General features: G+C 50.2%; 1 protein-coding gene across 4 annotated transcripts in view; it reads left to right on the top strand.

Moving 5' to 3' along the window:
* Positions 1 to 12925, top strand: part of TCF20 (transcription factor 20) — a 128854-nt gene that overhangs the window by 43158 nt on the left and 72771 nt on the right. The window contains exon 1 of one of the 4 annotated variants that reach the window (XM_058022451.1): positions 5364 to 5404. The exons of 2 other annotated variants lie outside the window; for them this stretch is intronic. The gene's annotated coding sequence lies outside the window, so the exon portion shown is untranslated. Of the gene's footprint in view, positions 1 to 5363; positions 5405 to 10688; positions 10813 to 12925 lie in introns of those variants that run through there. One more of the 4 variants, XM_058022450.1, reaches the window with a different exon arrangement.

Genomic DNA, 12925 nt, shown 5'->3' with positions numbered 1-12925 from the left:
TGAGTTTATGGCTCCCCCGCTGTTCTTGACTCTTCTGTGTGGGCATTTTTCATATGCAGTTAAGAGCTGAGCTGCTTCCTCCGGCAGCGTTGAGTAAGAGTGGCTACAGCGTGAGTTGGTGTGCAGTGCCCAGTGTGCCGTCCGCTTGGAGCCCAGCTTATCGCTCCCTTCCCAGGGTGAACAAGCCCTCGGGAAATGTTTGGATTTTACAGGAGGCCGTGCAGGATCAGAGCAGCAGCAAGGTGATGGGGTGGGACTGTGGAACTGTGGGACCAGCAGGGATAGGGATGCACGTGCCATACCAGACACAGCTGGGACGTGTCAGGCTTAAGTGTGCCCCGGTCAAGGCAGGAACATCCGTGATGGCAGTGGAGAGTGCCTGTGTGGGGATGGGGACATCGTTCTGCAGAGCCAGAAGCCAGGGGAGCCTCCGGATCACGCTGGGGGCAGGTGGTACGGGTGGGACCTTGCCTCTCCCCAGCCTTTGCCCCACGCTGGCCTTGGCAGAGCCCACGGGGAGGCCGACGGTGCTCGGCGGAGGAAGGAGGGGAGCAAATGCTTCCCGCGGTGGAGCAGGAGCTGGCATCTGAGCAGCCTCACCTCTGCCCCAGCGGCTCTCACCGGCCCTTCCTGGCTGCCTGCCGCCTCTCTCCAGCTGCCAGCCCCCCGCCCGCTGGCAGGCAGCGCATCCCCTGCCGGGGCTGGGAGCAGGGAGGAGAGGGCTGGGCTGCTGGGAGGACCAGCTCCCCCGGGCCCCGGCTGCGGCCCAGCAGAGCGGCGGGCTGCTCCCCGGCTCCCCGTGTCAAGCGCGTGTTTGAGCTTGTGCTAGTCTCCTGGACACCTTCCCGGTGAGTTTTCCAGAGAATGACTACAGATGAAATGCAATTAGACACAGATGGAGGGGGGTGGGGGAGGGGTGGGAGATGAGCCGAGCTTGAAAATGGGGGGAGGGGAACGATTGATTGCGAGGCCGTGAGGCAGGACCGGCATGTGCGGGAGAGATGAGTGCGAGGATCAGAGGTCCCCGCTGGGAATCGCTCGCTGGGCTGGGGCCGGGAACCTGAGGAGGTCTCTGTGCTCTCAGCTGCTGCTGCCGCCGCTGTTGTGGTTGTTGGAGAGCCAGAGGGAAGCAGCAGGCGTGTCTCGGGGATGATTAATCATGTATGGCAGCAGTGAGGAAGGAGGACGCGGTGTGCACACGGAGACCAGCACCTCCCCTAGCCCTGCGCGCCTTTGGCTCGCTGACAGCGATCTCTTCTGCTCGGAAAACCAGTCCCAGAGGAGGGCAGCCAGAGGGGGACCGTGTGTCGCCTGAGCCAAGAGACCGCTCCTTACCCACCCCATCCTCCGGGAACTTGAAGACTTGAGAAACTTAAATCTCCTGGGTCTGGAGAAGAATGAAAAATAATGTGAAAGCAGGGAGTTGAACTAGTCCAGGTGGGAGGAGAGACAGACCTGACTGAAGGTTTAATTAGTGAGGAGAATGGAAAAAATAAAAGTAGGTTTGGCAACAGCAGGCTGCAAGTGCTTCCCAGTTGGAGAGGTGGGGACAGGGCATAGACCAGTCCAGATTGTTGTTGCAGGTCTCTCTTTGCCTCAGGACTTGTCAGCAACCTCTCCTTCCACACCCTGGCAATACCTGAAGGGGAAAAAAACCCCAACAAATAAAAACATAATTTGGCTTTCTTTTGGGGAAACCATTTGGGGAAAGCATTTTGTTTTAAATCTCCAGGATCTGACTTTTATTGCTGTAAAGAAAAGCTTAAGAAATAGGAACCTGCCATTTTTTCTCCATGTATGTGTGTATATGGGATTTTTTGCAAGGTCAGAGCCCCACACCAGGTGAGAATATCAAAAACTTCCAGAGGAGACACGGCTAAACCAGGACCACTGACAGGCCTACAACTTTTTACCAGGCTCCCCAGTCCAATGGTGATTACCTGCAGTGGTCTGCACACACACCTTCCCCTTTTAATTTCTCCGGCAAGTAGGGGAAAGTATCCCCTTCTCTCTACATCCCTCATCAAAGATAAGGCAGTATTCTTCCCTATAATTTATAGTCCCTTTAACCTTAGAGACGCCCCTTTCACAGTCTGTAACACTTCTTTTTGAGAGCTTTGTGCTGAAGGAAGGTGTTTGATTGTATTATCCTACCCCTATTTCCCTCTGCTCAAGATTTGCTCAGACACCTTTAACTACAGTGCTGTATTCTGTCACTGAGGTGGGATCGCTGAGCTAATTTTTGTAAGGCTGTTTGGACTACCTTTATGTTTGCCCCTGCAAGATTGCTGGAGAGTGCTATTGAATGCTTATAAACAGCTCCACATTTTCCATGTGCCACTTCCTCATGCAATGCAGAGCTGTGGCCAGAATCTGGAATGTACTAATTTATTTTCCTCCTTTTCCCCCCCGAATGTAGCTAAGTAGTATTTCACAAAGCTAAATATCATCACAAAATAAGAGAGAAGAAGGGTATAGGTTGTTCAGAGGTGGGACTGAAAATGGGTCTCTCCATATAAAGTTTTTTATGAAATGTGTGCTGCAGAGCTACAGAAAGCAAGGGCTACTGTTGGGGAGATTGGAGGTACTTTGTGTGGTTGTTTTGGCATCCCTGGATTGAAAATAAAAAAGACAGTGTAGTTTTTCAAGCAGAATTGAAGCATGTTGGTGGCATCAGAAGCTAACAAACCAAGAGCTGGAATAAATACTTAATGCTCTTCCCTGTGAGACCTCTGCTCACAGCCAGTAGTCACGGAAAACAGGACAAAACAGATGTGGATGCCCAAGCAAGTGAATAGTACTGCTTCATTCATTGCTGTTTTGAAGTGAGATGTTTCCCTCTCCTCACCAATTTGCCAAGCTTCTTTTGTGGTTTCAGTGGCCTGGGACAGTGGTGGGAAGAAGGTGCTGGAAGCAGCTGGTATGTTGCACCTACGCCAGCCCAGCAGGTCTGATTTTGGGATCTGGGCAGGGCTCCTCTGCTGTGGAGGGGTGTCTCTGCCTTGGCTGAAGGGCCCATCTACTTGCTTTGAATGGATGGATTGAGAACAGGTGGAAGAGCAGGAGGGTGTCCAGAGGCTGGTACAACACGCTCCATGTGGAACTTTTCCTGAAATGCTTTGTCCAAGGGTGAGCAGCAAAGGGAGGGGCAGCTGCTGGTCTGTGGCACCTTCTGTGTCCACCAAGGGGCTGAGGGGAGTGGGGGTCATCCTGAAGCTTACCCCACAGTAAATGTAGTTTAAGAGAGAGGAGGAAAACCAGGGTTGAAAGGATGCAAACCAGGGACAAGAGGATGTATTTTGTTCACTCAGTTGGTGGATGGGCAGCAAGAGGGATGTGTTGCTAATTAAAGTGAACTATTGATCACATTTGGATAGAGGTGATGCTGTGGAGGGGAGTAGCGTCCACCTTTGTGCTATTGGACCATGCAGGGGTTATTCAGTCCTTTTCCAGTTTGGGGACCATTTTGGTGAGCCCTCCAGCTTTGTGCTGCCTTCCAGCAGCAGTGCTGGTGGCAGTGGCAGGGTCCTTGGCTCCTTGGGGACTGTAGCTTGCAAGAGGGGGTGGGCAGGACTCCCCCATCTCAGCTGGCACCTTGGGAGCCACCTGGTCCCCTCCCCTGCCAGGGGATGCTTTCTGACTGTGTAAGGGAGCTTTTGGAGGAGCCAGGGGCTGGCTGCCAGGCTGCCTTTAATTCCCCCAGCTGGCAAACAGGAGGCCTGTGTCGGTTGCCGGGGCAATGGCGGGAAGCTGTGTTAGTTTAATGAAGCATTGGGAAGGCTGCTGTTTATTTCAGGGGAGCGGGGGCTCTCTCGTCTGCCAGGATGCTCTGCCTGGGATGGAGGGGCAGCTGCTACAGGACTCCTAGGCCAAGTCTGCCATTGCTCTTCCCCTCAACTGCTGCCCTCAGCCCTTCCCAGGGTACAGAGGCCAGCATCAGGGCCATCCCTCAGTGCAGCATGTCTGTCTCCTCCCCTTCCACTTGAGCCCAGCATTTTCAGTGCCATGCTGTCAAACTTGTCCTCCTCCAAAAGCGCCTGCTGTTTCCCAGGGAAGACCCCCCAGTTCCACTCGTGTGTTGAGCACCCAGTGCTTGCCTTTAGGCAGGGTGCCTCCCTCCCTGGATGTCCCTTCCCGTTCATTGCCTGCCAGGGGTACAGTGGTTATCTGATCGGGGTGTTGAACTTACTCCTTTATTTAAGCAAATGAAGACTTGAAGCATCAATGTCTTCATAGTAAAGGTGACCTACAAAGGAGGGAGGAGAAGAATGAAGAGGGGGGAACGGGGAAAGTGCCTTGCGTTATGCCCCTTTTCTAGTGTCTCTTTTTGATTTAAAAGGGATCTAATGGGGGGCTTGGGCTTTTTATCCTTCTTTGCTTCTTTTCTTCCCAGCGTGTTATTTCAAATACAAAAGGATTTCTGGTCTTGTTTAACCTCTAGGGGGGAGGGGGAATTCGATGCACAACTTGAGCACTAATAGGCTTATGACTATTCAGATAAAACTTCATTAACCAAGTGTTTAAAAAAATAAGCCTTATTCAGACCTGTTAAAAATCAAGAGAGTGTAAATGGGTGTGAACAAACAAATACTAGATGGAGAGGTTGTCTGAAAGTTCAGTAAGCCGTGTCCATTTAATAAAAGGCTAAGAAAAAGCCTCAGGCCACAGACCGATGAATTTCACACAAAAAAAGGTGAAATAAGACTATTGTCTTGCAAAGGGAAGAAAAAGGCCTTTTCATATGTGAAAAGAGAGATGTATTTGGTAAAGATTCACAAACAGAAATGCACCTGATTTTTTTTTTCCTTTTCTCCCCTCCCCCCCTTTTTCTGGTTCCCGTTTAAAATACCGTGTAAACAAATGCTGTCCTGGACGATGCTTCCTGAGCTGGTGTGGCAGAGCATTCCCTTGTCCTGCAGGGGCAGCTTTCCACACCGGCCCTTGCAGGACCGAGTGCCCCTGTTCCCAAGCGCAGTGGCATCAGGTGTGCCCGTGCCCAGGGCGGCAGTGTCCCTGCTGGCGGGGGTTTGCAGGCTGCTGTGGCAGCCCCGCCGTGCGGCCGGAGCACACGGAGCCGTCTCTGGGCTGAAGCCCACATCAGCCCAAACTCCCGGACGCCCTGTTGCTAGCCCGCCTCTGCGGCCCGTTGCTCCCTGTATGTGCCCTGTGGACGGCTGGTAATTAAAAAACCGTGGAGGGGGATATTACTGAGTTAACAGTAGTTATTTGTGAGGTTGCTGGAGGGGGGGAGAGAGATCTATCCCCAGGGAAAGCTGCACTGACGAGGGGTGGGGGGGAGCAGGAGGGAGGAGGAAGTGGGGGCGAGATTGGCAGGTGACTGCCAGCTCCGAGGAGATGACAGCGGCAGCAGCTCCGCCAGTCCCACTTGAACACTGCACTGCAGGTACTGGGTTAATGGGTGGGAAGTGGTGAAGAAGAATATCAGGGTGGGTGGCTGGAGGGGAGGGTGTTGGCATGGGGGAGTTGATTTCTGTTAAACGCCAAGATAGAGATGACACTCCATATACATGTAATCATTAGACTTCATTACCAAGAATATTTTCCTTCATATAATTTTTTTAAATGCAGAGAAAGCTTTCCCCAAACGTGACAGTATTCTACCTACAATCACTTTCCCCATGCCAAATACTACCATGCTGTACAAGAATGGTCTGAAATGCTGTACTATTTTTGACCATTTCATTTGGGTTATTTGTAGTAGTGAAATTTTAATTTTTAAGGTGCTAGGAATAGGCTCCTCAATCCCACATTATCTCCATGTATAAGGCCTTTTTACTGAATGTGAGACTGCATTACAATCTAAACCTCACAATTTTCTTGTTTGATGACACTGACTATCCAACTAGAAAATTCATGTATCCTCCTTTTGCAGGACTGGCAGGTTAGACCTAGACTGAAGTCCTGATTGACATCTGCAGACAGCATTCTTGCTCATGCTCGCTCTCTCTCTCTCTCTCTCTCTCCCCTGTGCTCATGCTCTCTTTCCCCCCTCTATTCCTTTTCAGAGGGTAAAACATCTATTTGCAAAGGGCTGAGGACACACACTGCACAGGGAGATAAAAGCAAAGAGCCCTCATCCCATGTAAGAGTTCATAGATCTGTAACTCAGGGAGCTGGCGACAGGGTTTGACAAGGGTTGAAATCCTTCTGTCTTTCTCCCTTCTTGTATATTTGAGTTTGAAAAACAAAACCACCTGGGGTTATCTCAGGTGTGCAATATAGATGTCAGCTTCACTATCAGCTTCATTCTTTGTGCACAGAGAGAGAAAGAAGATCACAGATTTGCACCTAAGCTACAGAGAGTGATGCCAGTGCCTTGGCTTATCACAGTGGAGGAAGCCCATGCCTCTCCCTGCCCACTACAGCAGAGTTAAGCCCCAAGGGCCTTACACAGCCAGTGCCTCAGTTGGAGTCCTGTCCTTTCTCTCCCTGCAGCAGAAGCCAAGTGTAAGGATTTGGCTGAGAGTTCAAGGCGCACATATGACTGTAGACCTGCATGGTACAGATAGCAAGAAGAAGAAGCTTCAAAAACATTGCTATCCTTTTCTCTCCTAGCAACAACAGCCCCCTGTAAAATATTTAGCCATAAAGATATGACTTTTCTTTTTGACCTGCCATGATTGTGGAGAGGGCCACCACCTGTGCACCTGTGGTGTTACAGATTTTAGTCCAGAGACTGGGTTCTCAGCTGTGAGAACAGCTGATGGGCTGGTGTGAACATCTAGTTTAACCTGTGACTCAGATATCGTACTGGTTCACTTATCAAAAACACCAGCAACAAAAGGGGCAAAACCCCTTTTGATTTTCCAGTACTGACATAAGTACATTGATTTACATTACATGGACATACATATTTTGACTGCTTGACAAAGAAAATCATGCCCACGACAGCTTCTTGTCAAGCAAGTATTCCTACTAAATGGAAGCATGGCCAGCACCATCCGTTTTTGAGGTCTCTTCTGCGTGGTAATTTCCAGAGTCCTGGTATGGCCAGTTTTAGGGAACTGTTTGAATCTGGCGACTACCTGCAGTCTTTGCTGAACAGCACTGGAAGTATTGGGCATTTAGCAGCTTTGAAAATTACATCATAGGCATCTTAAATGTACTTCTGAAGCATGCATTGGTTTTAAAGCTTAGCAGCTGGCCTTTTGGCCATATATATAGATCACACACACTGATTTGCTTATCAGGGATGGCAGTTAGTTGAATGCAAAGCAAAATTATATGTTTCTCTCCTGTCTTCCCCTTCCCCTTTCCTGTTTTCTGTGTGGAATGAAGATCTTGGGGATGCCTTGAGCTGGACCATGAATCCCCTGGCCTGTCAGTTTTGCTAGGGATAGAAGGGACGTGCTGTGTAAAGTGCTACAACCTGCTATATTTTCACTCTTACTGGTGTGTGGCAGCAAGAGTTTTAGATGCATGAAGCCTTGCTTAGGGGTAAGGGGGGCTGGGGGACGACACCAGCAGAAGAAACCGCTAGTTCAGAGCTCACAGTTAACAGGACTGAGATTCTGAGCAAGTCTCAGGGTAGTGGGAACGGGTAACACAAAGCCAGCACTGGGAGCTCATTTTAATTTCAACCATCTTGTGCGTGTGTAGTTGGCTGTCTTTGTTTAAAGAACTTGGCCTTCAGGTAGATTTTATTTGGACGGCTTGCTTATCCAAAGAACATTAATGACTTTCCTTGAGGAGTTGCAGCCAGTACCTTTGCACCCTGGTTCTCCTCTAGCCCTGTTTTCTCTTTTCCATAATCTCCTGGTGCCCGGCAGCAAGCCTTTAGGGTACATGCGCAAGCAAAAGGAGCTCGAGTTGGGGAATTAATATTCCTGGAACATAACACCAGCAGCATGCACACGCTGAGGAGAATATTAGAGCTATTAGCGGTGGGAGTTTGGAGTGCATGCAATATCTAGATGGAGAATTCAGTGTGATTAATCTGCCTCTAAGCAGCAGCCTCCGGGCTCTGGGAATTCTGTGGCACGTTTGAAATCAGAACTTTTTTTAATTACCTTTCCGCATCAACAAAACAATTGCAGTTGTGTGAAAATAAGCCCATTCAGTCCCTGCCCTGGCTCTGTTCTTTTTTTTTTCCCTTTTTCCTTTTTGGATGAGGCATGCTGCCGGAGCCCTGAGTATTCACAGTCCCGGCAGCTCTGACAGCATTTTGCACAAGTGCAGAGGGACTTAACCTGGGAGGCTTGGCCAGCCTCCAAGTCAGGTAATTGCATCGTGGGCCAAGCTGGAGCAAGCCCATGCAAGTCGGCGTGTATGTGTTAGATTCCTTGCTCTTTCCCCCTTCTTTTTTCCTCTTCCCAGCAAATGCCTGTGCCTCCCTTTCTCCCCCATTCACCTCCTCACCTTGCATCCTGGCATGCTGGCAGCCATGTTGCCTCCCTGCCATGGGCAGGTTGAGAGAGATTCCCCCAGAGAGGAGGAGTGGGATAAACATGGAGGTTTCCTCTCATGCAGTCAGCAGGGTAGAAAAAAATAGATAAAAAAATGAAAGGAGTCGATATAAAAATGGTAGTAAAGTTGTGGCCAAACAAGGAGCAAGACATGCTGAAAGATACGAGATTGGATGGGGACCTCCCTGCTTGCAATTCATACCTTTTCCCTCCCTCTCACGAGCAGAGACAGGAGAGTTTATTCCATCCATTGCAGCCTGGTTTATTGCTGTACTGGCATGGAGACACTGTAAAACAACAGGGGAAATCTTCCCTAACACTGTGGCTCTGCCAGGGCTGGGATGATGCCCTAAGGCACTGGGATTCAGAGCTGATGTGGGAACAGAGGCTTTGGCCATGGAGCAGCTCCAACCTGGAAGACCCATCTTCTGGATGCCTGGATTTTATGCTGGAAGCACACAGAGCTGCTGGGGTACAAAAGTTTCCAACAAGTATCTTGGGTTTCCAGTGCTGGTGCCAGCCCTCTGGGGCACCACAGGCACTCATGGGGTGCTCCCACCGTCCACCAGCAGCAAGTTGGGAATGTACTTGCCAGCTGGTTCATGGCAGGGATCTGGATTGCTTCCTCCTTGCTTCTCGCTTGCTCCACATCCAGATTTCCCTCCTGCCTCGCTGGCAGGTTGCAGAAAGGGCAGGCTGTGATGGTAGTGCTGTTTTCTCCTCCCTTCCAGGTCGACACAGCGTTGGGAATTGCTTTGTAGGTCTTGATGAGGGCAGGGATGGAGGTTGGAGAGAGGAGTGGACACACTGTGAGGATCACAAGCTGTCTTCCTTTTGGCTCTGCAGTTCCAATAACTTCATAAATATAACGTCTGTAATTAGCACAGTTTAATTTTTTAAGATTTATTTTTAATTTCACTTGACTGTGGCTGTGCCCTTGACTTATTCCTCTGAATTCCTGGCCTTCAGGCATGATTAGCACAGTGTGTTTGAGCTGCCTTGCTTCAAAAGGTGAAAAAAAATCCATTTTAAACACAAATAACAGAGTTTTATTTTTTTGGGTTTATTTACTGACATGTTTGAGGTGGTGTTAAATTTTCAGAAACTGATGTTAAAAAAATTACATCAGCTGAATAAACAAAAAAAAAAAAAAAAGCCCCAAATCTTACAACTTTCCAGGTCATATTAAGCCAGTAGCTACTTAATAAGCCTTTTTTTTCTTCTAGGCTTCATTTCAGAAATGACTACAGAAGTCTTATATCATCAGCTTTTGCTCCCAGAGCAACATCCGAGCATTGCATTGTATTGGGAGTACATCAAAGTCTCCTGGCCTTTCTTTCATCTACCCCAGTCTGTCTTCCCCTCCCCAGGGCACCTAAAACCTAAAAATACACTAGGGAATCAAAAACTCCCCTCTTTTCCCTATTGCCTTGCTTGGGCCTTACATACAACTCTGTTACCTTTACGCTGACCGCTTTTACTCGGCTTGTAGCTCAGTGGTGATTTCAGATCCTCGGGTGGGGGAAAAATCCCCAAGTGCCCACTGGAGAGCCTCACCTCTGCCCGGCCCTCAGCTCCCAGAGCTCTGGCTCGGAGTTGTGTTCACTCTGGTGGCCCTGCTTGCCCGGTGGCTCTCAGCGCTGCCTTCCCTGTGTGCCTCGGGCACAACCCACAGCATCCGCCTGCTTCCACCCTCACCCTGCAATCCCCCTCTGCCCTGCCCCCCTGAGCCTCTCCTGTGGCCACTGGCACCCCTCGATCTTCCCCCCAGCATCTCATCCTCCTCCGGTCCCGGCAGGTCCAGAGGGGCCACAGCAGGTGGTTCTGTCCCAGAAGGGCTGCTGGTTGCTTGTGCTGCGCTGGAGGATGGCGCCTGGGCTGGCGCTGCCTGTCTGTCCTGCCCAGGCCACTTTTAAAAGGTATTTCCACTCTGGTCACAAAGTTTATTTGTGAAGAAAAACCACAAAAAAACACCCAAAGCCACAACAAAAAAGGGAGTATGAATTATAAAAAAAAAAAAAAAAAAGAAAAAAAAAAGCCATTTTCTTGGCCAGCCATTTCCTGAGTTCCCTTTGTTACTACTGCAGATATGTGTTTGAATAAGAGCCTTTTCCCCTCCCCTCTCCTATTCCTCCCCGTTCTACCCTGCAGTGAAGTCACAATCCGGCGTTTGTGGGCTCTGTGTGATGTCAGAGACTCGGTCTTGTGACTTCACCGGCGGGCTCAAGCAGAAGGTGCAGACGAGGCTGAGAGAAGAGAAAAAAAGCCCCCTCCTCTCCTCTTCCCTCCCCCCCTCCACCCTCTCGGTTTATAAAACCAGTAGCTGAGATAAATCGGAAGGGGGTGGGGAGAAGCAGCAGGGAAAGCTGAGAAAGATGCCAGAAAGGTACAGTAAATGGGCTTTATCTCTCTCTCCCTCTCCCTGAAAGTTGAGAGTGGAAAATTGCCCTGCAGAGGCCAGCTCTCGCCGACCACGCGCGGCGGCGGCGGCGGCGGCCGTGTGTCTGCGGCGCCCTGCGCGTGTCACCCGCCCCCGCGACGCCGCCGTGCCCGCCCGGGCTGCCCGCGCCGGGGGGGGGCTGGGGGCGGCGGGGAGGGCCGGGGGCAGCCGGAGCCCGGCGCGGCTCCCTGGGCACGGCCGGCCGCTCGCTTGTCCCTTTTCAAAGGCCCCAGCTGTTGGCTGCTCGCTGCAGTCTGGCTCCTGCGAGACCGACATAAATGGGTTATGGGGTTTATGCATATGCCGGGGGGGAGGTGTCGTCCCCCCCTCCCCGTTTTCTTCGCCATGTATCTCTCGTTGGTGGTTTTCTTTTTGTTATTTTTTTTTTTAATTTATTTTGTTTTGGTTTTGGATGTGGTTGTTTTTTTTCCTTGCTCTGCAGGCTCAGAGTAGCACGGGGGTGGATGGGGAGGGGGCCTGCCATTCCCCCGTGATATGTGGGTGCATCAGGAGGGAGAAGGGCAAGGCCTCAGGGTCACATTCTCAAGGGCTGTAAGATATGATTTCTTCTTTAATTTCTTGATTTTTTTTTTTGAGGGGGGGGGTTGGTGATTGTTGTTGTTTTTTCAACTGACAGCTGCACAATAGCAATGTGGATGCACCAGCAAACAGCAACCAAAAAAAAATTTTTTTAAAAATTAAAATTAAAAAAGGGGAGGAGGAAAATGGGGGGGGGGGGGAGAAAAGTGGGGGGTTAGCTCGCCCCTCCCTTCTTAGGTAATTTTTTTTTTCCCCTGTGTCAAATTTACTGTTCGCTTGAGATTTTGGACAAAGACGGGGGCAGTGGGTGGGCTGCTTTGAGTTTTGTGATATAATATGACTGGAGCAAGAGAGTAAAGCACCGACAATTAAGGATCAGCGCGAGGGCTTTGCTCATTCAGTCTGTTGAGGAAGCCGTCATTTTGTGTTAGTGTGCGTGTCTGGAGGAGGAAGGATAGTGGAGAGTGACAGTGGAAGGATGCCTAATGTTGTGGTGTATTTGTACTTGCTAAATGCCTGCTCCAGGAAAGGAGGGCTTCAAAAGAAAGGGATGAGTGGAAGGGGGTCCTTCTGAATTTGCCCTTTGGTGAAGCCACTCCAGACTGGATTCCCACTACTGGGAATGTGATGTTTTGTTGCCTCCATGAAAGGGGAGGGCTGAGAAACGAAAAGGGCAGGTGTCAGGCAGGCTCCTTGCTGCCGCCGCTCTGCCTACGCACCTCACCCCCATCACCCCGATGACCGGTGGCTTCTCTGCTGCTCTGATTCCTGAAGCTCCTGTGAAAAGAACAGCGTCCCGACTGTCTGCAGGGCCAGGCTTCTCTGCGTCCCCAGGTCACTGGGGTCCTGCTGCTGCACTTCACTCCTAAAGACCCAGAGCACCTCCTGCTTTTGTGGTTATTTATTTCTTTATCTCAACTACTGGACCCTGGCTGTCCTCTGCCAATATGTTTCAAGGCTGATGAATAGCACCCCCTGCAGTTATAGAGCTGATCTTTTGTAGCACAGATGTATAATTAATTGTGCAGCACTTTTGCAGTCTGAACAGGCAAGTGGATTCTTGGAAGACCCCCATGTGCTGCCACCTGCTTCTCAGTGCCCCAGCTCCCTTGGGGAAGGGACCTGTTGGCCACAGCTTGAGTCTCTGTCCTACTGGAGTGATGTGAAACGGGATTCGAATCCAGGTCTTTGGTGTAAAAGCCACAACCAACCTCAAACCCCAAGTGCTGCTGCACCACAGGACTCCTCTCCTCTGCCTCTGCTCCAACGTGAAGGAACTTTTAGGCATTTTTGCATCACTGTTCCATCCCAATGGTGATGTTTAGGGATTTTTTTCCCCTTCTTTTTTTCTCTCAGAGGGGAAGTAAGGATCTATAAGTTTGTAAAGCACTTTGAAGATAAAAATCATTGTCTGTGCAGAGTACTGTCTGTTGGCTTGTCTGAGTCACTACCTAGCTTGCCTGGGAAATGAAACCTAGGATCCTTCCACAGGTCACTTGGAGAAGTCAAAAGAACCATT

This window comes from Melospiza georgiana, chromosome 4, assembly GCF_028018845.1.
Source record: "Melospiza georgiana isolate bMelGeo1 chromosome 4, bMelGeo1.pri, whole genome shotgun sequence".
In the NCBI taxonomy this organism is placed as follows: domain Eukaryota; kingdom Metazoa; phylum Chordata; class Aves; order Passeriformes; family Passerellidae; genus Melospiza; species Melospiza georgiana.
The sequence above is the reverse complement of the archived record's forward strand: the minus strand, read 5'-3'. Positions and strand labels throughout refer to the sequence as shown.